This window comes from Electrophorus electricus, chromosome 16 (assembly GCF_041902795.1).
Source record: "Electrophorus electricus isolate QZ-2024a chromosome 16, ASM4190279v1, whole genome shotgun sequence".
NCBI classification, from domain to species: Eukaryota; Metazoa; Chordata; class Actinopteri; order Gymnotiformes; family Gymnotidae; genus Electrophorus; species Electrophorus electricus.
The window spans coordinates 8,477,954-8,499,704 of NC_137512.1; the positions used below are offsets into that span (position 1 = coordinate 8,477,954).

General features: G+C 38.6%; 1 long non-coding RNA gene across 3 annotated transcripts in view; it reads left to right on the forward strand.

Annotated features, from left to right (window-relative positions):
• Positions 1–21,751, forward strand: part of LOC145651630 (uncharacterized) — a 53,609-nt gene that overhangs the window by 16,467 nt on the left and 15,391 nt on the right. Inside the window, exon 2 of one of the 3 annotated variants that reach the window (XR_014117396.1) lies at positions 16,654–16,727. The exons of 1 other annotated variant lie outside the window; for it this stretch is intronic. This is a non-coding gene — a long non-coding RNA (uncharacterized LOC145651630). Of the gene's footprint in view, positions 1–13,176; positions 16,728–21,751 lie in introns of those variants that run through there. One more of the 3 variants, XR_014117394.1, reaches the window with a different exon arrangement.

Consider the following 21,751-nt stretch of genomic DNA (forward strand, 5'->3'; position numbering starts at 1 on the left):
TAGGCCTTAAACGCTTGTGAGGGCAAACTTGAAAAGGCATGAATCAGAAGACTGCATATAGTGGAGGAGCTTCTGGTTTATGTCTGCTCTAGGAGCTCCGTACCGAGAGGGTGAGCGGGCTTGTGGGCACATACACTTGGGGGCAGCATTGCAACATGCAGGGTCTATGCTATTAACACTGACTAAGAGGTAGGTGGGCTATATATGAGGCCTAAATTAGCCATCTATCAGTCAGGAAACATTAGGTTTAGGGACTTGTAGATGTGGAAAAAACAAGTTAAGATGACTTTGTAGGGAAGATTATGGGGATGTATTTCCTAAGTAACTTCCCTGATTTGCCTCGACTGCAAGTCCCACTGACAGAGTGTTTTATTTATTACTGCATAATAAGCTGATGGAGGAGCAAGCGTGGCTAGCAGACTCCCATTAAGCAATGGACCTTTTATTTTTAGAATGGAGGGCACCAGGCAATGACAAAATGACATCTTGCTTTAATATAAAGATGACAGCTTGTGATAAAATGTAACAACATAACAGCAAGCAAGCAGACACTGGTTTTAATCTCTCTGTGGTAGCATGCATGTGTACATACTGATCTGTCTAAGGCAACTTTTTTTTTTTCCTTTTTCTTTTTCCTTCATTTAAGCAAGGTTATCCATGCCTAGAGTTACAAGGAGCATTAACTCAGTTTTTGGATTGTGGGGTAGTTCAGCTTACATCATATTGATGCATATAGTCTTCAACACCAGAATGCATTTGCTTGCTGTTCTTGCAAATGTATGTAATGCAGTTAGTGCTTACAGATGAGTGAAACCCTGGGTGATGGGCTGTAAAATCCCAAAAAGCATAAAACAAGCCCCAAATGGATATTTTGGGAGTGCAAGCTCACTAGGCACATCACAATGTCTCCTCCGAGCCTCACTGCCTCTAGTAAATGTCACACAAAACATGTAATATATTGCAACAGTAAACACATGCCACATATTAGCACAGGAGCTTCAATTTACTGGACATCAACAGCAAATTAACTTGCATATTATCACTGTCATTTAGCAATGTTGTGTCTATAAATTGCCTTCTTTCATTTGCATGGCACAGAGATGTTTGTCAGAGTGGATGGGGTGTATCGGGCATGAGGATGGGTGTTTATGGAGAAGCATGCAGTGGCTCGTGGCCACACTGAACCTTTGTTCTGTTCAGGTGGCCTCACTCAGTTTTTTCCACTTTGGTCCCCTGCAAATGACTAGATCACCCCTCCAAGCTCTCTAAAGCTTGGCATTTCCTACTAGTGGATTCACACCCCTTTGAAGTGGTCCCTGCACTGGGCTTCTCTCAGGATTGATCTGCCTCTGCTCAAAAGCCTAAAGGTCTCAATGCCTTCTTTGGTACTTTTTTGGAGAGTGACCCTTCCATGTCATCTATTATCCTGCAAGCTCATGCATTCTCGCCACACAGAAAGTGAAAAATGTTAGACGTTGGTAATAAGCCTTGTACTGCACATGCCTGCTTGTTGCTACAGATGTACATGCAGTCAGACTGACAAGACTTACTGCAGTGGTACTGATGTTTGTCATAAAGCAGTCAGTAGGCTTTAGTGAAGGGATCAGCCTTTCTTTCTAGGGCTAATTGAAAAAGGATACACAAGTTGGTTTACCAGTGCTATGGGAGAAGGGATGCTGACATCCGTGAGGTTAAATTGCAGTCCACTGAGTGATTGAGGTATCTAATCCCATCTAACACACCTGTAGATACCTTCATACTTAAGTTAAACTTGTCTTAAACACCATCTCCATACCCCTTAAAATGATCTAAGTAATAGAAGGCAATAAATTAAACCTCATGAGAAAATGCATGATGATTTAATGGGAGGCACACCACAATTATTGCCCTGCTCAGTTATTTCTTTTAGTCAGATAATTAGATTTAATTATTCAGATCCATTTCTAATCTGCTTTCCTCATTTCCCCATGAAATTAAAAATATGGGTGCTTTCTATTGCTTGTGTAATCTAAATATCTGTAGGCATTCCTGAGTGCTGTTTCTTTTGGTGTTAGATACCAGCCAAGTTAAATATGGCCACCAGACAGATGCAGTCAACTCTTTAGCACAAAAAATGGTCTAAAGGGAATGTGAGAATGTACACACACGCTACATGGACTTTAAGCAACAGTGATGAATATTGTATATTTATAAACCTAATGAGGATTCCTATACTTTTGCCTATGTTTCCACATGTATATATTTGGATATAAATGGGTAAATTACCCTAATTATCAGGAATGTAGAGGAGAAAATATTTCAGGAGTTGTTAGGAATATTTCTCTAAAAAAATCAGCTGACACTTAACTGCCCAGAGGTATCTATAACAAGCTGCATCCCATGGCCTTCAGCAAGGTAGCTCTGGGGATATCCTAGTATCTAAAAAATAATGTGGAATTACATAGCATACCTGTGGCATCAGTCATCTGATTCAGACTAATGCACCAGTGTTACAGTTTAATTCAGACGAGCTGCTATGTATAAAATGCTAATTTAAAATCCCCAATGGATACAGGGTAATTAGATCTCAACCAAGATATGGTGTAATCTGTGGGAAATACAAAACTGAAATTCAAGCACCCACACATCCCCTCTGTAAGATCTTACCATATTGAACCAAACAATCATCTGTTCCCATGTAGGCTTCTACCTGTACTCCACTTTCAGAGCATTTGAGGAAACCCTGAAACCTCTACATGAGCGAACAGGCTCAGGCCATCTTTAGTTTTAGCTCTTCTGAACTTCACCATACACCTTTCACCAAATCCCTTACTAATTGTTTCCGTCTCCTAGGTAGCATGCCTGGGCTTTGATGTTCAAAACCCTCCTTTCTTACAAAGGAGGCAGGCTGTGAGAGCAGGGGAGGAGGCAGATGGGCCGCGACAGGATGCAGCGAACCTGACGTCTCTCTCCCCCTTTCAAGTGCTCCAGTTCAATCAGCCCTCACCACACAAGCTGTTGTGGAGCACCTTTTAAATCAGAACGGCTGCACAATAGCCTCGACTGCTAATGACTTCTTGTAAAGTTCCAAAGCCGCTCTGATTGCGCACCCTAACAAGTGTGGATGAGGACACATATGCCGCCTAACATGCATGCACTGAACCACCCCACTGCCTCCCTGGCAACACTCATAAAAGCAACATGAGGATGCTAGTAAACAATTAATATGTTAATTCTGCAAGTCAATACCAGGCAAAGAAGCAGGTGCGGGCTGCGTTTAAACAGGAAAAAAGAGGCGGGGAGAGATCTTCTCCTTTTTCATGCTCTGTTGAAGACTGCTTTCACTATGGAGCTTGTATATACCTTCTGCCTGCCAACTCTGACATTGGGGTAGAGTCAATATATGTGCTAACCTCAAACTACTGACCCAGTGCGCAGTTCCACCAAATGAGCTTTGCACACGGCAAGCTACCACTACACTTGGGTATTGGAGCAGCAGAAACAATTCTGCCATAGTTTTATACTAGGTGTGACCTACTTGGCCATCCAGTTCAATATCCAACCTCGGCACATCAAATCCACATGATTTCTCATGTTCAATCACTGGACCATATGATGTGGACATTGTGATTCAAGGGAGGGAAGATGAGATTACTGGACTGTTCTTCAGTGGTCCATCGACATCTTATATCCTGTGGGATACTTCTTTTAAGGCCTCCTCAAAACTTTTATCATCACACAAATGGCTCCTGGCTAGATGTGAGCAGTCATCATCCCATCCTTTTAAATGTTCTGGTTTGATTTCTTTGATTTATTTACTGAGCAAACTAATTCTTTGAACAGCACTTCATTTAATATTTAATATTTAGACTTTAATATTTAGACATGGTGACTGAGTTCCACCAAAAGAAGGAAAGGTAGAGGCTAATCTCTGTTGAGAGTGAAAATATAGTAAAAAATATGCTAGTTTGTCAGCCAGGCAAGCAGGAATCAAATAAGAAGGTGTGAGGATAAAATGTGGCACCTTGAGGGGGCCTGCCTGCCTAGTGTAACAGACTGCCACTAAAATGGCAGAGTGCAGTCCCCTTCCCAGCTAGAGGTTTAAGGACTTTCCTACATTAGGAGGTACACAAAGACGTGTGTGTGTGTGTGTGTGTGTGTCAGAGAAATAGAGAGAGAGAGAGAGAGAGATACAGAGACAGAGAGATAATAATTGAGTGTGCGTTAACTCCTGTTTTCAGCACTTAAGAGCTTCAAAATTCCAGTCTTAAGCTGATAGCAGAGACAAGTGAAAGTGCTTGTCAAAAGGTCGAAAGTCCTGCATGTGAGAACTCCGGGAAGTGCAGAAGGAGATCTATTGCAAAAGTAAGGCAACATCTGCTGCCTCCATCAAAGCCTGCTCTCATCTGAGTGACCATCTACCATCTGAGGGGAACACTATAATTCCAACAGTGAGGGACCTCTTACACTGCACTGGAGGACTAGCATAAGCTTTTCAAACGAGTGGGTGTATTGAATCAGAAGGGCTCGAGAATTCAGCTAAAAAGACAGTTAAAAGGTCTTCACCATGCAGCTCTTGCCTCAAAGCCTATATATCTGAGGAAAGAGACGTGAAATAAAATATACATGCCTAACTTCAAGGACAAATGTCATTTTTATTCGGAAATACAGTGCCTTCACATCTTTTTCAGCAATCTGTCACTAAGATTTTGTGGTAGTGAATCATAAGTAGCATTGTTCATTTGATTCCCTTTCATTCATTAATTTTTTCTTAACATGATTTAAATGAAAAGCTTTTTGAATTTCAGTTGCATGGCTCTGAGAGTAAGTGATGATTGATGTAAGGAGTAAACAGATTGCTCTAATGTGTGCATGTCAAGCTCAGGTATCAGAGGTGATTAATGTAAGGATGTAAGGCATTTAATGTGCTGTTGGAGGGAGTTTTTGGTAAATCATAGCCTCAAGCTTGAGGTCACATATCTTCAACAAGATAGCTTTATATCTGAACGGGTGACTTGTACTCTAGTTTTTATGAGTTGTATTCTGTAATCTAGTTATTATGAAACTTGCAAAAGTGATAATTGATCTATGTAAATTTTTCCAAATTTTTACTGTAGGGTTTATATAGATAGATAGATAGATAGATAGATAGATAGATAGATAGATAGATAGCAATGACAGGTGGAGATACTAACCATGGGTGGAACCGATAGAAACCAAAACAAGGAAGCACGAGGAAACAAAATCAAGAAGTAAAAGAACATGGTAGCGTTGCTGGGAACTGCAACACTAGGAAGGGGTGAACATGGTAGAACCCTCCCCTTAATGTGCGGCTCCCGATGTGCAAAACAAAAACTAACAAAAAACCAAGAACCAAGACTAAACAGGTACAGACACTGGAAACATGAACACAAAAGAGCGCTGTAAAACCAAACAGATCAGTGACTGTACAAATGATACTGGGGCTGGAACACAGACAGGAAAAGATACAGTCAAGAGCACAGGTATGGAAACAGAGGAAGACAATGGAAAAGACACAGGCAAAAGCACAAGAACTGAGACTTGAATTACAGATTTGAATTACAGACATTAACATGATATCAGGAACGGGTGATGGGAGGAACATTGGGGTAGGCACAAGTCCTGACTTAGCAGCCAGAAGGGGTACAGGAGTGATTATGGAAACACAGGGCATAGTCTTAGGAGTAAATGCATGGTTGTGAGCTGTGGCCACAGGACTCCTGAGCATCATGGGACGCCCACAAAAAGTAGTGAGCCTCAAGGTACAGCCACTGGGATTGGTCTGATATGAGGCGTGGGGGCAGGCAAAGTGGATTCCTCCACACTGGAGACAGGAACTGGCAGGGTGTTGTCCACTACACTGGAGACATGAAATGGCAGGGTGTTGTCCTCTACACTGGAGACAGGAACTGTCTGGGCAGTGTCCTTCATGCCGGAAACAGGAGCAGACTGAACAGGTTTCTTCCATGCTGGGAACAGGAACAAGCTGGGCAGCTTCATTCTACGGTGGCTGGTCCGGAGGATGTCCTGCTCATTCCAAGTCAGGGTCTGGAGGCACATCTGTGGCAGGAAATGGATCTAGGGGTGCAGTGTCGTTCAGCAGCGGTCCAGGGATGTGGCTGCTGTTGCTGCTGGCATATCATGTGGCACTGCAGATGCAGCCTGTTCGTCCCCGAGCGTGCCGGATGCAACCTGAGTGTCCAAGAGCACACCAGAAGTGGCTTGTGCACCCCTGAGTGCACCTGGATGAGGACTGTGTGTCCCTGAGACATCACATTCCCCACCATGGTCTGGAGCCTGTAACACAGAGGAACACTGAGAAAATGAAGCCCCTGTGCAGTCGCTCAGGACCCTAGTCCTCCCCACATGATCAATGGGCAAGGCCTGCTGGGCCCTGTGGGCCTGAGGTGGGTACATAGAGCATAGAGCCCCCCCAAAATACATGGTTGTCTGCACTTAAGAGGTCAGAATGTTGAGTTGGGGACAGGATCAGGCTAGGACTCAGCTAGGGAAACAGAGGACACTGTCAACTTAGGAGTCGACTCAGGCTGGCTTATCAATTTCTTTCTCTTGTGCCTTTCACAGCTGGACATAGTCTGAACAATTTCAGTCTCTGTAGGAGGGAGCTCACCTAGACGCTGAGCAGAGATTGTCCACCACAGAACCTCACCGTATAACTCTAACAAGGCCTTAGTGTCTGCAGATATTACGTTCATAAAGCCAGCCCAGGGTATCTGCCAGTTGATGTGCTGCTAACTTTCTGAGTCGTTTCTCCTCTGTAGTCCCATTAGGAAGAGCAAGGAGGTTGGATGCTCCCTTATAATGTCCTCTAGATCTCTGTGCTGCAATCCAATTCAATTATAGATGAAGTCTTCTGTTACATTCCAAGCACAAGCAGAGATGCACACAGTATAGTGAATACAGTTTATTAGAGAACATGCGTAGTCCACAGATGTAATCCAAAGTACAAGCCAAGGTAGTATATCCAGAAAAGCAGTCCACAAAGCAACCAAAACAGGCAGGAAACAGGCAAAGAGGGTAATCTAAAGAACAGACGGAGAGCCAATAAACCAGAATAAACAGACAATAGCCAATGGCTCAGAAACAAAACAAGAGTTGATGAGACTTCAGAAAGACAAACTGAACACATGGGGCTTATATACAGAGACTAATGAGTACAAACAAGATACAGGTGATAGGAATAACAGGTCAAGATACTAACCAGGGGGCAGAACTGACAGAAACCACAACAAGGAAGCATGAGGAAACAAAATCATGAAGTGTTGCCATGGGAACGGCGATGCAAGGGAGGGGCAAATGTGACAATATGCTGTTGCTTTGTTTGGTTTTCAAAGGATTCCTTTTAAATTCAAAAGTGAGTTATCTATAAGTTTCATAAATGAACATCATGATTCTATCAGGATTAAATTGAAGGATTGTAAAAATACAGAAGGGAAGGCAAGGGAAAGTGCAAACTCCCACCAGTTGCAGGTGAAACCATTTAGAAGTTCTGGAAGATCCTTCTAGAACAATGTCATTGTCTCCCAGTTTTCAGTCCTTAAGAAAGCCAAGCCACACTCTGCACTTCACTGAATTTTGAGTAGTAAGCTGCAGAGAGATACAGATGCTGACTCAATACATCTCGATACATATAAGAGTTAGGACTTACAGGCACACTATCGATTTTAATCCTGAGCTTTTGACACCATATTCCATTTCTCCATGATAAATGACCATAGTATTGTGCTGAAAACAGTGTAATGCTGAATAAATGACATGCACACTTATGCCATTGGAGGTATTGCAGTTAAACAACAGCATACGCCACAGGTGACATAACTATTAGAAGCAGCAGATGTAGGCTATCAGAGATCTCCTTTTAGTTGAATAATAGTCACATTGGCCGAAAAAGAAACACTAGGGAAGCAAATGCAAGAAAAAAAAAAGACAAAGCCCATAGGCCCCCTGATTAAAATCTAATTATGCTCTGTTTTTATTTCATAGATGAAGTCAGAGAACATTGCAATTCCTCTTTGCCATTTGATATTTGCATAGGAGGGAGAATACAATTAGATCCATGGGAATTGATTATATTAGTTAAGTCCCTTGGAAATTAATTTATTACCTGCCAGCCACTTAATTGATTCTGTGAGACTGCATTCTCTTACTTGACTTGCTAGAGGGACCTAGACGTAAATATAAAAATCCCTAACCCCTTGACCTCTCCCCTACCCCAGCTTATGACAGCAGTGAGAAACAGACAAAATCTGTCTCTCTCGATACATCCATGTGCATTGACAGCCACTATGTGGTGACTATAAGTAGACTCTTAAAGGCTTTAAGTGGATCTGCCTAGTAACATCTCACATCTGTTCCAACTAGTGTTTACTGAGTGGGAGCAAACAGGAAAAACAGTAAGCTTCTAAGCAAAGAATCATCCTACAACCATATGTGTTGCAGAGAGCATCTCTCACTAACAGCAACATGAGGTTAACAGCAAATTTGGAAATAATGTGTCCTCTCTCTGTAGACTTCCTGTCCTCCATTCTCCTTCCCATTTTCTTTATGCTGGAGGAACAATACAGATGGTGAGAAGAGATTCTGCACTAAATCAACATGATGGAACCACAATGTTGCTTGTATCTGTGGAGAAGGACAGTCAGTGCTGCCCAGGGAAATTAAGCTTCTGCTTGGTGCTGTTCTGCTTTGCAAGAGATATTGCATGTGGTTGGAGTACAACAGGACAACTGGTTGTCCATTTCGGCTTCTTTGTTCCATATCCTTATAGTTCTTCATGAAAAATGAGCAAAATAAAACAAAATCGTTATACCTAATTGGTTTTGGTTATAAGCAATATCCAGAGGTAGTTTCCACTGCATTGTGTCAAACTGATAAAAATCAAATTCATCTGGTTTCCAAACACAGTTGTTCCTTTTAAATGTGAAGAAAAAAAAAACACAAGAGATTTTGAATAATTATCATATGACTTGTCTGAATTAACACAATTAAGACCCATTTTCTTCAGAATTTCTAGATGAAATGTATGACTCCAAGACCAATTATGTTATTAGTACCAGATGTTCAGGCAGCTGTATTCATACCAAGAGTATTACAGAGGGTTACATTAACCACAGTAATTGAACAATAAAGCTAGGGCTGACAGGGATTTGAAATGACTCTGAATTAAAGTCAAGGCTTGAAAGGTTGACTACCATGGAAAGAACACCACAAAATTAATCAATACTCTGTCAGTAATTGAGAAAATATTGATATTTCTTTTGTGTTTTCTTATATATGCAGTAATCACCAAGTGATACATGAATGCAGTGATTATCACAAAATAAAGAGTTGGAAGGACAATAGTGATTGGATATAAAACTACATTATTGCATTTATGTACCACCCCTCCTCTTTCATTTGAACATTGACTAGTGCCTTACACTGATAATACATAACAAGATACAGTCAGTGGCACTGCAGCATGGACCAGCATTAAATCTTAAAACTGACTCTTAAAATACCACAGGAGCATATTGGTGCTCATTACTCACTGTCTAAAGTTACTTAAAAACTTTCAAACCTCTTCCTGTCCTAAAAAGTTAACAAACCTCTGGGGTTAATTGAGAAGAAGGCACAGCATAACAGTTGCCATCTCATGTCAATTGCAGTAAAGCAAATGACCCTAATCTTCTAACTAAGTTTACATCTTTCTCCAAGTCTCTTACCATCAATTAGCAAGAACAATCCCCTTGGAGTTCCAATCTGTAATAGATATCCATGTTTTTACACTCAGGGAAATGCAGTTCTTAAAATCTTTAATTGAGATGGAATGGGTCATCCTATTAACCTAAACACTCAGGGGGATGCATGTTCCTGCTTCAAGACATTGGCTCAGATCTTCACTATTTTAAATACAATGGTCCATTTTTCTCTGTGAACTGAGGGTAATAGTATGTTAATACATAAATATATAAATGTCTTAAATGTATATATCCAAGTGACTGCTTTTTAATTTCATCAGTTTAAATCAATAAGTAGTCCCTAGAAATATATTTTTTTGCATAGAAGATTTCTACAGAGATGCAATTTGCAAGCTTAGATTTACTGCCAGAAGTCATTGGAGACAATTATTTTAATTGACTTATCCATATCAGTTATGGACAGAACAGGGGATATAGCAGGTACAATGGTGATAGGATAAACAGAAGCTTGTGCTTCAGGGCAGTCTGCTCGTCTCTCATCCCTACTATTTGTCTCTTGCCAGAATGTATACCCCATGGACATATTTTAAAAAGAGTTTCACCCTTCATAGATTATTGTTTCATGCATAAAGAATTATTTATTTGCCTTGAGGCTAATTGATTGATGAATGCACTCAATATAGTTAAGGAACGGTAAGGAACTGCCCCTCTCACTGTCACGTGGTATGGCCCGCCGTGTGCAGTGGGAGTTAATTGTTTGTCTCATTTGTAACCACACCCATGATGTTTAGCACACGCCGGCACCTTGTTTAGTCTTATGTTGTCTGTATTTAAACCGCTGTAGGCATGTACTTGGTTGTTGGTCATTGCCCCTGTTCACGTTACCTTGTTTGTGCCATTTGTTCAGCGTCAGTATTAGTGTTCACTGTTTATGTTATGTGTGAGTGCCACCGCGCAGCACTTGGGCACTCGTCACAGGAACACTGAAAAGGGGGCTGCATCTATGTCACTACATCTATGTCACTACTAGGTCAGGTTAAAAAAAGGTTAGGTTTTTGCAATATGATAGGCTAATGGTCCTATGCAATTTTGTTTTCAAATCTTCTCTATTGTAGTTTTTATAAACCTGGTGGTCAATGCAAAAGTGAAAGTCACAACACAAAAATGAGCAATAAGTTTTTGCAGTAAACAGGTCTATTGCCAGGTTTACCATTAGCTCACTGTGTACTAATATTTTAAGTTCTCATAATCTACCTACATTTTACCATTGTACATAAATGTCTGTACCATGAAAATCACTGATCAGGTGGTGCCAAATGCCTTAAAAATGATGAGGCAGTTTAAGGGCATTTTGAAAATAGCAGAGGAAAGTCTTTGAAAACAACTGTGAATGATGGACTAAAATCAAACGATTTGTGATCTCTGTATCAAACATCAAGGAAAAATAGGAACTGACATTTTTCATTTTGACTGACCTTTCATCTTAGACTCCAGTGGAAATATTCATGTGGTGGCATTAGATGTGTATTTTGGGCCAAGAGATATATACACCTGTCCTTGATAAAGTAAATGCAACTCCATTATGCATCTAACCCTCTAGGCTTAACTTTTGAGCAGGTTATGTCAAATGCAATGCTTTTGACAACACAACCCAAGGACAAAAACTAGACTTTTAGTTTTGGGCTACTTTTCTTCCCCTAAATCTGTAGTACATGGAGGAGTTGTGACTATTACAAAATCTCATTTAAAATACTTCTGATATAATTTAAATTTTATAATTCTTTACTTACAAGTACCAGCTTTCAGTGAAAGAAATCCTGCCAGGCAAGAATACATTAGATATATGTTGAAATGTTTTAAGCTGTCAGGGTATGTTGACACAATCAACATTTTAAAATGTAATTAGTGCTCAACACTGAGTTGAATTTCCTAAATATAAAAATATATACATAATTAGAATTCATTGTGCAGCACTACAACTGTCATTATAAGACAGCATAAGTAGAAATGCTGAAATGGTGCTTTTCTTAGAGCTGAAAGCAAAATGTAAAACCTATTATTTACAACAGAATCTATTTGCTCATGTTGCCACAGTTTATCAATTACTGAGATTAGGTGTAGTTTTTGAAGACCAGTTCCTCTCTGTCCTTTTAGTCTGATGGTGACATCACTAGGATAGATCTGTATGTGTCACTTTTCAGGTCACACAAAACCCATGTCACATCTCCAACCTTTCAATTCTCTCTATTCAAAGATTGGCAAAGAGAGCCCTGTAACAGCAAGTCTAGAAAGGTCATAGGCATCAAGAAAATAGGAGGTATGAGGCAGAAGGTTTTAAAGCTGTATTAATGAACACCCCCCGCTGGCGCATGCCTCTTAGGTTAGACCATCTAAAATGATAAAGATTTATCATGGGGAGGCAAGCTGGTTAAAGCTTTCTCTTATCTCTTGCCATAGCTTCCTAAAAGCAACCACTGTCAAAATCCACAGTGGATGAAAGCTGATGCACCACTGTTGCAGACCAGAATAAGAGAGACTGGAGTAAATATTTTATGTAATATATTTTGTACTCTGAAAATTTTTTAAGGGTACTGAGCACATTATCCTCAACTTTGAAAATCTTCTCTGAAGAGGCAATATGAAACAGGAAAGGCCTTGCAATAAATGAATGTCCTTCCTTGCTGGAGTTTGGTTTTGGTTTTGAGACTTGTGGAAGAAGCCTTGCCAGGAGACAAAAATCCTGCTGTTATATATATAGGTTGAATTGATCAGTTCTTATATTCAGTTCTATAAGAAGATTCCTTCTTGATTAAAATAATGTAGTCTGCATATTAAATTTAAACAATACTTGATTTATAGTTCATACTAAGCTACAACCCAAACATACTGAACACTCTAGAATCAGCAGAGTGATTGATATTCTGTATTGCAGAGGATTTACAGTCTATATTATAAATGGGCATCTCAAGACACTGGAGCAGCACTACATAGCTTGGTACTCAAATCTGTTGTGCCGTCATATGGGCCCAACAGAAATGAGACAAGTGTGTCATAAAGATGTCACAAGCAGCGACAATAGCCTTTGTCATGGCACAGAAATCTGTCTCAAACCAAGATGACCTGTCAGGAAACTAGCATTAAATAACTGACAAATCACTGAAACATACCTGAAATGCTAATATAAGAATTCTTTATGTCAGATTTATGTATTTTTGCTAAAAAATAAATATTGTCAATTTTTCTTTTTGTTGTTCCTATTAATTGAAGACAAGGATAAATTAATCAACATAATAAGACAAGCTAATTAAGGGTTTGGGGCACTAGATGTTTAATTATTTCAGATGACATGCCCCTGCTCATTGGTGGGTTCTGTTGAAATTCAGCTTTATTAAAGTTTTTATGCCTCACATTTCCAGACAACAAACCAAAGTCACTTCCAAGGTCAATTATTTGTTGTCAAAGAGGTAACACTGAAGTGGTCTGATGTTTTTGCACTTCCAATTACCATACATGTTGGTTTTCCTCTGCTTTTGCACATCAATCAACTTTCCTGCTTAGTAACCTATTCATCCACAATAAGTGATCTTTATTTTGTTTGAGGTAGGCACCCCATGGGGCAGGGATAAAACCATAAATCCATTGTTGACATGGCAACCATTAAACCTGAATTGCTGGGTTTCAGCATGAGCCTGTCACAGTGTGATAAAACGTGTGAATGCAGTTTCACACATCAATTCAAGCAGCAACTGTTGTGTCTACAAGCTTAGCTTTCTAGGAGACAAAACAGAATCTTACTCGCAAACTATAGATCTCATGCTGGAAACAAGCTAGCATAAAGAAAATAGATATTATTGCGGTTTCTGTTTCCTAATTCAGAAGTGAATGAGAGATTTTGACTGCTCTGCAATGGTGGGTAACAATGGTTTCAGTTACTAACTGAAGGCCAAATCTTTGCAAAATACTATAATTTTAAAATGTGAATATTACTTCATGAACACAATCAGACATAAATGAATAAGCATATTGTTGTATTTATCTTTATGATAACCTGATGAGTACACTGTCCTGACAGTATTGTAATACAGTGCATAAACCTTGGACCAATGTGTGGTCCAGAGCTTTACAATCTTTAGATACCACCCAATATCCAATAATTATATTGACCAGACATCATGAGACAACAAATGCTGAATAACTAATCATGAGTGGGTAGTGATACTTAAATAGCAGCAAACTGTCTGTGCAGTAACATACTTCTAGGGAATATTTTAAATTTATCAATATAAAATAATTGTACTATCCATATTAGCATAACCTCCTCAGTGTACCAGAGCTTATCTATATACTAAAAAACAATCATCTAAAACATTCTTCCAAAACTGAGTTGGAGTATATCACAATATTAATTACCATTCAGCTCAAGCCTTACAAAATGACAAACATACGCTAAGTGAAGTCTGGACTCACAGGCAGCTGTTCAAATACACTGATTAGTGGTTCCCAATCCTATTCCTTGGGCCTCATGTTTGGTATTTTTCTTCTGGGTTAGATGTGTTTATCCTTGGCTAACACATCTAACCCATCTCATGAAGGACATGATAATTAGCTGGTAAGTTGAATCAGGTGTGTGAGATTAGAGAGGCATGGAAATGTAGTCCACTGGACTGTCATCACACAGACTCTATACAGCACACAAATGCACACATGTATAAATGATAATCCACAGACACACGCAAAACCAGGAAGTATTTATAGCCTACACATGATAATAACAATACAGTGGTAATTGAGAACAGGTGTCTCTACTCAAGGGAGGTGGAGTTCTGAATGCATATGTGACATAGAACTAGTTGATATTAACGTGAAAATTTGAAAAAAGCATATTTTCTTGATCATTTTGCCTTTTCATCCACATTCAAATAGCATTTCTGACCACCAAATCACATTTTTGACTCATCTGATAATGCTGTTTTCACATTTTGGTATGGTTAGGTGAAACAAACATGGTGACTAATAAATGCCATGTGACTGCCACAACTCAGAGTCTTTTGAAAAACACTCTGAAGACTTTAGACTTACCAAAACATAAAGATGGTGTTTTCAAATTTATTCACGTGTACTAGGCCATATGCAATATGTGGGAAATTATTATTATTATTATTATTATTAAAAAGAAGAAGAAGAACAACAACAATTCCATGCTAAAAGATAATCTTATAAAAAATGCCAGTATGCCCTACCCAGGGTTTAGTGAGAGTATACCTCTGTGATGCACTGTGCACTTCACAGAGCTTCAATCAGGTCTCAAGACAGGCTAATCACTGTGTAATGTATGCAGAATTGGCTAGGTTAATCATGAAGCAAACTGAACCGTGATGCCTTGAGCCTGCAGTCTCCGAGAGGTGAGTTTTGAGCAGAAAGTTGGGAGACACCTTGAAGATGATGCAGCCCTTGATGATTTATCCACAGAACACCGGCATAGCTATTTGCACTGTTTTTAGTCACCTCCCAATCTATAAAATCCTTGTTTGTCTTAGAAATGGGTTTTGGCTGTGGAAACGCAGCTGGTGTGGACAATCAGATGTCAAAAATGTTCTAAGTTTCCAACAGGAGTCATTTAAAAAACACAGGAACAGAAACTGCCTATTGGGAAATACATCCGGATTAAAGGGGCTGAAAGATTGAAAAAGTAATTTAAAAAATAATGGGCTTTTTAATGACTAAACCTAAGGGACACACAGATGTGCTCTTTCTTAATTTTCACTTGTATAATATAAAATTCCAACTGCTTAATTGCTCAAGTATACACAAAGCAACTGCTTTTAACAAAGCAATTATGGGAGACAATCTTTTCATTGCAGCTTTTTTACAAATGCTCTATACCTTTTAGAGATGTTTTCCCAAATAACATTAACTTATAATATTTTGGCAAAAGAAATCCTAAAAAACCACACACTGTGAAACTATTTAAAACAACTTTCAAATGACTGTACCTTGATTATGGATAATATTATTATGTGATACTTGGTGTAAAGAAGTTCAACTTTAAAGTTCCCAGAATTTATTTTCCCTGTTTTCTCAGTCTTGTACTTTAAAAGACTCATCATCATGGGTGTAATATAAAGGATGTAAAATCTTATTATTTGTTCTGTCACCACAGGCTTTTTACCAGCAGCTTTTAACAGGATTTTCACTAGCAGCAATGATTTCAGTTTCCTAAAGTTTCTCTGACCTTTATGAAACAGTTTTCAGTGTTTCAAATTTTAAAACACTGTAATATGAACATTTTTGTTAGTTTTCTGCTATAAAGATGTTGGCTAAACTTGTGTGTGAAGGCAAAATTTCTAGTTACTCTTTTTCAAAAGCATGTTGTTAAAGTTGTTAAAGTGATGCAGTGAATATGATACCTAACAAATCAGTTATCATTTTGGACATCATTGCTGTTAGTGAGCAGTTTTAGACATGCTGAGTGAAAGCTTAAGTGGACCCATATGTCTGCGAACGATTGGACATCTGAGGACTCTTTGTTGTCATTTTTGCAATAGAATACAATGGTATTTATTTATTTATTTGTGTTTGTTTGTTTATTTTGGTTTAATTTTGCTTAATGTCATCCTTTGTACCCTGGTAGACAAAAAAAATCTAAACACACCTTACAAGAGAGCAAAATGTGGAACTTGAAAAGTAAAGATAAACTTTTTGGTGTTGCTGTTTGGCTATTTTCCATGATCATCTGATTATAGCAGAAATGGATGCAATGTTGAAGCAAATGTTCCAGCCAAACTCTCCCCAAGGCAGAGGAATTAAAAGCAAGTGAGAAACACCCCTTCAGTGTGGAAAACTGAATGTATTGAAGGGGCACTGTTGGCATTGTTACTGCCCTTAAAGATCAGATATATCAAGAGAACTCTGCTGACATCTGTGCTGATATTCTCTTGTGAGTCTTCCCCAGAAGAATCAATAGAAGTCCAAGACCAGGCTACACAAAGCTTTGAGCCCAGAGGAACACAAGCAGAAGAGTTGCTGGTAAATATCATTACAATATTGCATACTTTATTGCTAGTTGAATAAGGACATATTTGATGTCTGTGCTCAGAGTACATTAACATTTAGAACAATCAATATGACTTCCGATTTGCAGATTTTATGAGGCACATTTCCACATGACAGAAGGATTTGTGAAAGGCCTGAAACCTGATGAAACTAGAATAATAAATATAACAAGTCTGGCAAAGCTTGAACAAGGGCCAAAAACACTGTGTCCATCATATTCTGTGTTCAGAAAGGTCAGCTGTTCACTGCAGAGATTTTCTGCTGGCTTCACTGAGGTACAATGAAATATATAAGTATATATACAACTATACACCCATTAACTGAAATACAAAGTAATCTGATCCAATATTTTCTAAACTTCTTTTTAAAATAACTCTTATTTATTACTATTTCATCTATTTATTATTTATTTATTACTTTTTAGTTCTTCCCAATTGATATGCTATAAAACTTTAATTTCAAAGCTAAACAAGCAAATAGAAAAGGCATTAAAGTAGTGATGAATAGTTGGGTAAATAAATGAATAAATAAATAAATAAAAATGATGAGATTCAAAATCCTGAATAATATCCTCTTTGTTGGATCTACATTGCTAATGCAGGCCATATGCTTGCGGGCTGAGTGTCCCTTTCAAAGATGGAAGTCTTCAAGACAAAAACCTGATGGCTGAGCGCTTGATCAAAGCATGGCCATGTCATTCTTTCTCCCACAGACCCACACAAAGAAGACAGATACATGCATATTCCAGTCCCCATTTTCAGGCTGTAAGAGGCTTATAGTACAATTGTTCAACTTCCCTCCCCCAGCAATCAAAGAAAATTACAAATAATTGAAACTAATTGAAACTTTCTATAGGTAAGTGAATAGGTAAGTGAATATAAGAAACAGGTAAGAACAGAAACATAACTGACAATCAAAAACAATGAACACAAACAGATGCAGTACATATTCAATATTGCATAAGGTACAATTAGAATTATTTTATTTTTAGGTAAGATTAATAGTATTTTATTAGCTGGCCTCTCCAATCTATACAAAGTATCTTTATTGAAGTGCTTTTCCATTGTACAGCCTGGAATTGGGACTAAACTGTTTAAAAAAGAATCAATTGTCTACTCTGCCAAAACACTTTGATAGAGGAACTATATGGATTAATGACACAAGTTACACTAAGACCCAAGGCTCCTCCATCTCTTTTAATAGAGTCTATCAATTCATGTGGCAGCAATTGTGAGCAGTGAAATTGCTTTGAGTAAATGTTGTGTATCCATACCTCATGACACTGCACTTCAGATATCATTTTGCTTGACAGAGTACTATTATTATACACATATTGTTCTGTAATTTGCAGAAATATGGAAGGAGTCAAGGGTGAATATTCAAACATTCTGATGAAATGCAAGTGTTTTTCATAATACATAGAATGTTAATATAATGCTTGTTGCTGTAGTTGTTAATTGTTTTTGTGGAGGTTTTCATTTGCTAAATCATTGCCACTTTAGAGTTTTTAATATTGCAACAGATATACAGTGACAAAATCTTTTTTTCCCTAATGATTGTGGTCTGCATAAGAGTAAAGAGACAGGATGGAAAGTATGACTAAGGTTTGGATAACATACTGAGCAATACCAGCTCCTCAACAATCTGCCTACAGTGGCTTGTTTTTAGATTCCCCATCTGCCAAAGCAATCCAAAACAACAGTACTGCAAAAAAAAAAAAAAAATCACACATTTTATTTGAAGTCTGTGCATGCCAACCCATGAGTTTCAGTGTGATTCACCACTCATCCTCTGCAAAGTGTGCAACGCACAAATGCATACATTCCAAACTCACACAGTGTTGAATAAACCTTCGTTTATAACTGAGTGCGTCACAGAGGATAGAATGAACAGGTGTCCTATCCTCAGTGATAGAGCCTGTGAATTAATGACTAAAACCACCATTACCTCACTTCCTGCACTCACATATGCATGCTGAACAACACAGGTCAGCAGGTTATTTATGAAAGCACCTCAACCAGGTCCTCCTTGGGTAAAAGGTAACTTATCCAATCAAAGTAAAATAAACAGCATTAACCTTATATACATTCACCTACAGTCACCATATGCTCACCAATAAACAAGAAATTACAAGATGTAAACTTGAATAACAACAACAATAATTATAAAAATACATGGATAAATAAATAAACAAACTCATGTTGAAATCACTTCAAATTAAATATGAGATTAATTGTTTCTTCAGATTCATGATGCATGTTGACCACCTCATATTTCTGACATCTCTTCATGAGCTATAAGTGGGAAAAAAGAGGTGTTTGAAAAAGAGAAGGCAGCACTAGTCAAAATGATTTTCCAGAGAGCCCACTGTTCTGCCTGGCCGTTCCTTCCACCGGGTCCTTTTAGCACCCCCCACACCCGCCCCAACTCCATGCAGCTATTTTACATGAAAACTTGAAAGGCTAATTGGCCCACAGAGATCAGCAGTATTGTTAGTTCTGCTTGGCTTCCAACATCCATGCCTGCACTATGAGTGGATAATCACCTCTGGCATGCACACCTGACTTAGTAGGCACTTTCATATCCAAAGAGTGCTTGTAACCAGTTAGGAATGTCTCAAGTCTCAGTGAGCTTCCTGTGAAAAACTTCTGTTGGACATTATGAAAGGAAAGACAGAGAGAGAGAAAGAGGAAGAGATAGACAAGCAGAGAATCGAGCTAGCAAGAGAAAGGGGATGAGTGAGAGTGCATGAAAGGGAGAGAGAGAAAGGTTGAGAGAGTGTGAGAAAGTAAGTGGGGTGTACAAGAGAAACATATTATTTGATATGTAAAATATCAATGACAGGTTGAGAGAGTGTGAGAAAGTAAGTGGGGTATACAAGAGGAACATATTATCTGATATATAAAATATCAATGACATGAAAATATCAGCAATGACATTTACTGTGTGATCCAACAGATCCTTATAAAATTGCATTCAAATATCATTTATGTGTCAGAAAATGTATATGCTAAACTCATACATTGTAATGATTATCCAATTGTTCTAACCCCATTTAAAGACCAGAAGGCTGAAATTGATAGGAATGTGTTATTTTATTTATTATTAAAAAAATTCCTTTATTGCTTTATTCCTTTATAATTGATTCATGGTGGATCCTATGTATTTCTCGATTCCTATTGTAACGTTGAGCGGTCAGGAGGTGGATGCATGTGCGGAGAGGAGCGAGATTTATTATGGGCAAATCAGAGTCATTATAACAGTCCAGGGTCATATTACCAACACGGAGAATACAGTGATACATGATTAACAAACAAAAACATACAAAGGCAAAGAGGAAGCAGGCTAAAACAAAAGACGCTAGGAAAAACTCGGGGCTAAGAAATACGAAAGCTAGGATAAACAAAGGGACAGAGTACAAAGGATCATAACCATATGAAATAAACATTCAGTGAACAGCCCAAAACTAAGGGAACAAGGCAGGGCTTAAATACAATCAACTAAACGAGGGACAGGTGTTGAAAATCAAACAAGGGGAGGAGAAAACGAAACTATGGAACAGAACTAAAAAACACAAGACAGGGAAAACATGGAACACGGAAGCTGGGAGGGACTGATCATGACACCTATATCTCTTAAATTCTTGCCCCCCAATCATGAACAGAGGTTATTGAATATGCCTGACCTAGGCAGGCCTTGTTTCTTCCAAAAGACAACTGTTGAGTCTGGTCTGAGGTGCAAACTGCAACTGAAATGGGGGGACAACCCCCCACAGAACTTCAGCGAAGACAAAGACTTTTTTTCCCTTCTTTTCGTTTCTTAAACAACCTCTCACTAAGTGGCTAGAAATACTTATTTTACTATATTTTAATTTGATGTCCTTGTTTCTTTTGTTATTATCTTTCTCATTTCCTTTCATTAGTGTGTATTCATCAGAAGTGACACATCAAGGCTCATATTGAACACCCCTGTCTGGTCGAGAATGGAATTCCAATACACTGCTGGTAAAGAACCCACTCTAATTTTGGAAAAGGTCTGCCCACAAAGGCCTATGTGACTCACTAGAGCCAGATGTGAAGGTCCAATTCCTTGGCCTAAGAACCCTGGTCTCTTTACCGTCACTGGATGCCAACAACTACAAGGAAGAGCGAACTTTTTTAAGAGTGATCGGACATTTTCACAGAAAGGATGCTATTCTCACTGTCATTCGGGCAGTTGGATGAAAGACATCTGGCATCTGGCACGCTGACCTGACACCTGAAGACAAATAGATGCTCCCTTGCACTCTTCGCGCTGTCCAGACGATCCAATGGAACACACTCATGTGGAGGAGATTTCTATTGCTATTATTGTATTTACTAATGAGGGGAGTAAATAATAACCTGAACAGGATTATCTCTAGGAAATGCAACTCGCTGTAGACACCTCAAGCATGTGAATGGAAAGACTATAGCTCTTACTTCAATTTTGAGGGACAATCATCAATTTAGCCAGGCCATTCATGTTCAAACTGATGTTTAGGTGTGGCAATGGTAGGCTGGAAATACTCCTGATCCTGAATATTCTAGTGCACTGCCAACGATCCCATGCCAAAGGTTGTCCCAAATTGGCGAGCCTGACTAACACATTAGATATAAAACGAACATAAAATAAGACAGCATGCTAAATACAAAATTTTTCTCATGAGTGGTTCTAACTTCTTTTCTGGATCTAACTTTCCTCCTGTTATCCACCTAAAAACTCCTTATTCTGAATCTTTGTTCCTGAGCATTGATGTTTATAACCTTTACTCAAGGAAGGGAATAAATAATTCTCAATTTCGCTCATGCCTTTTTGTCTTGTCTACAGCTTTGGTGGGTAAAAATAAAAAGAAAAAAAGAATTTTAACAAAAAAAAAAGAATCAAAAGTGGGGAATAAAATAAATAGTGATATTTGGTTACGAGACATATGTCTTTTAAACTATAAAATATAAAATAAGACACGATGCTAAGTACTT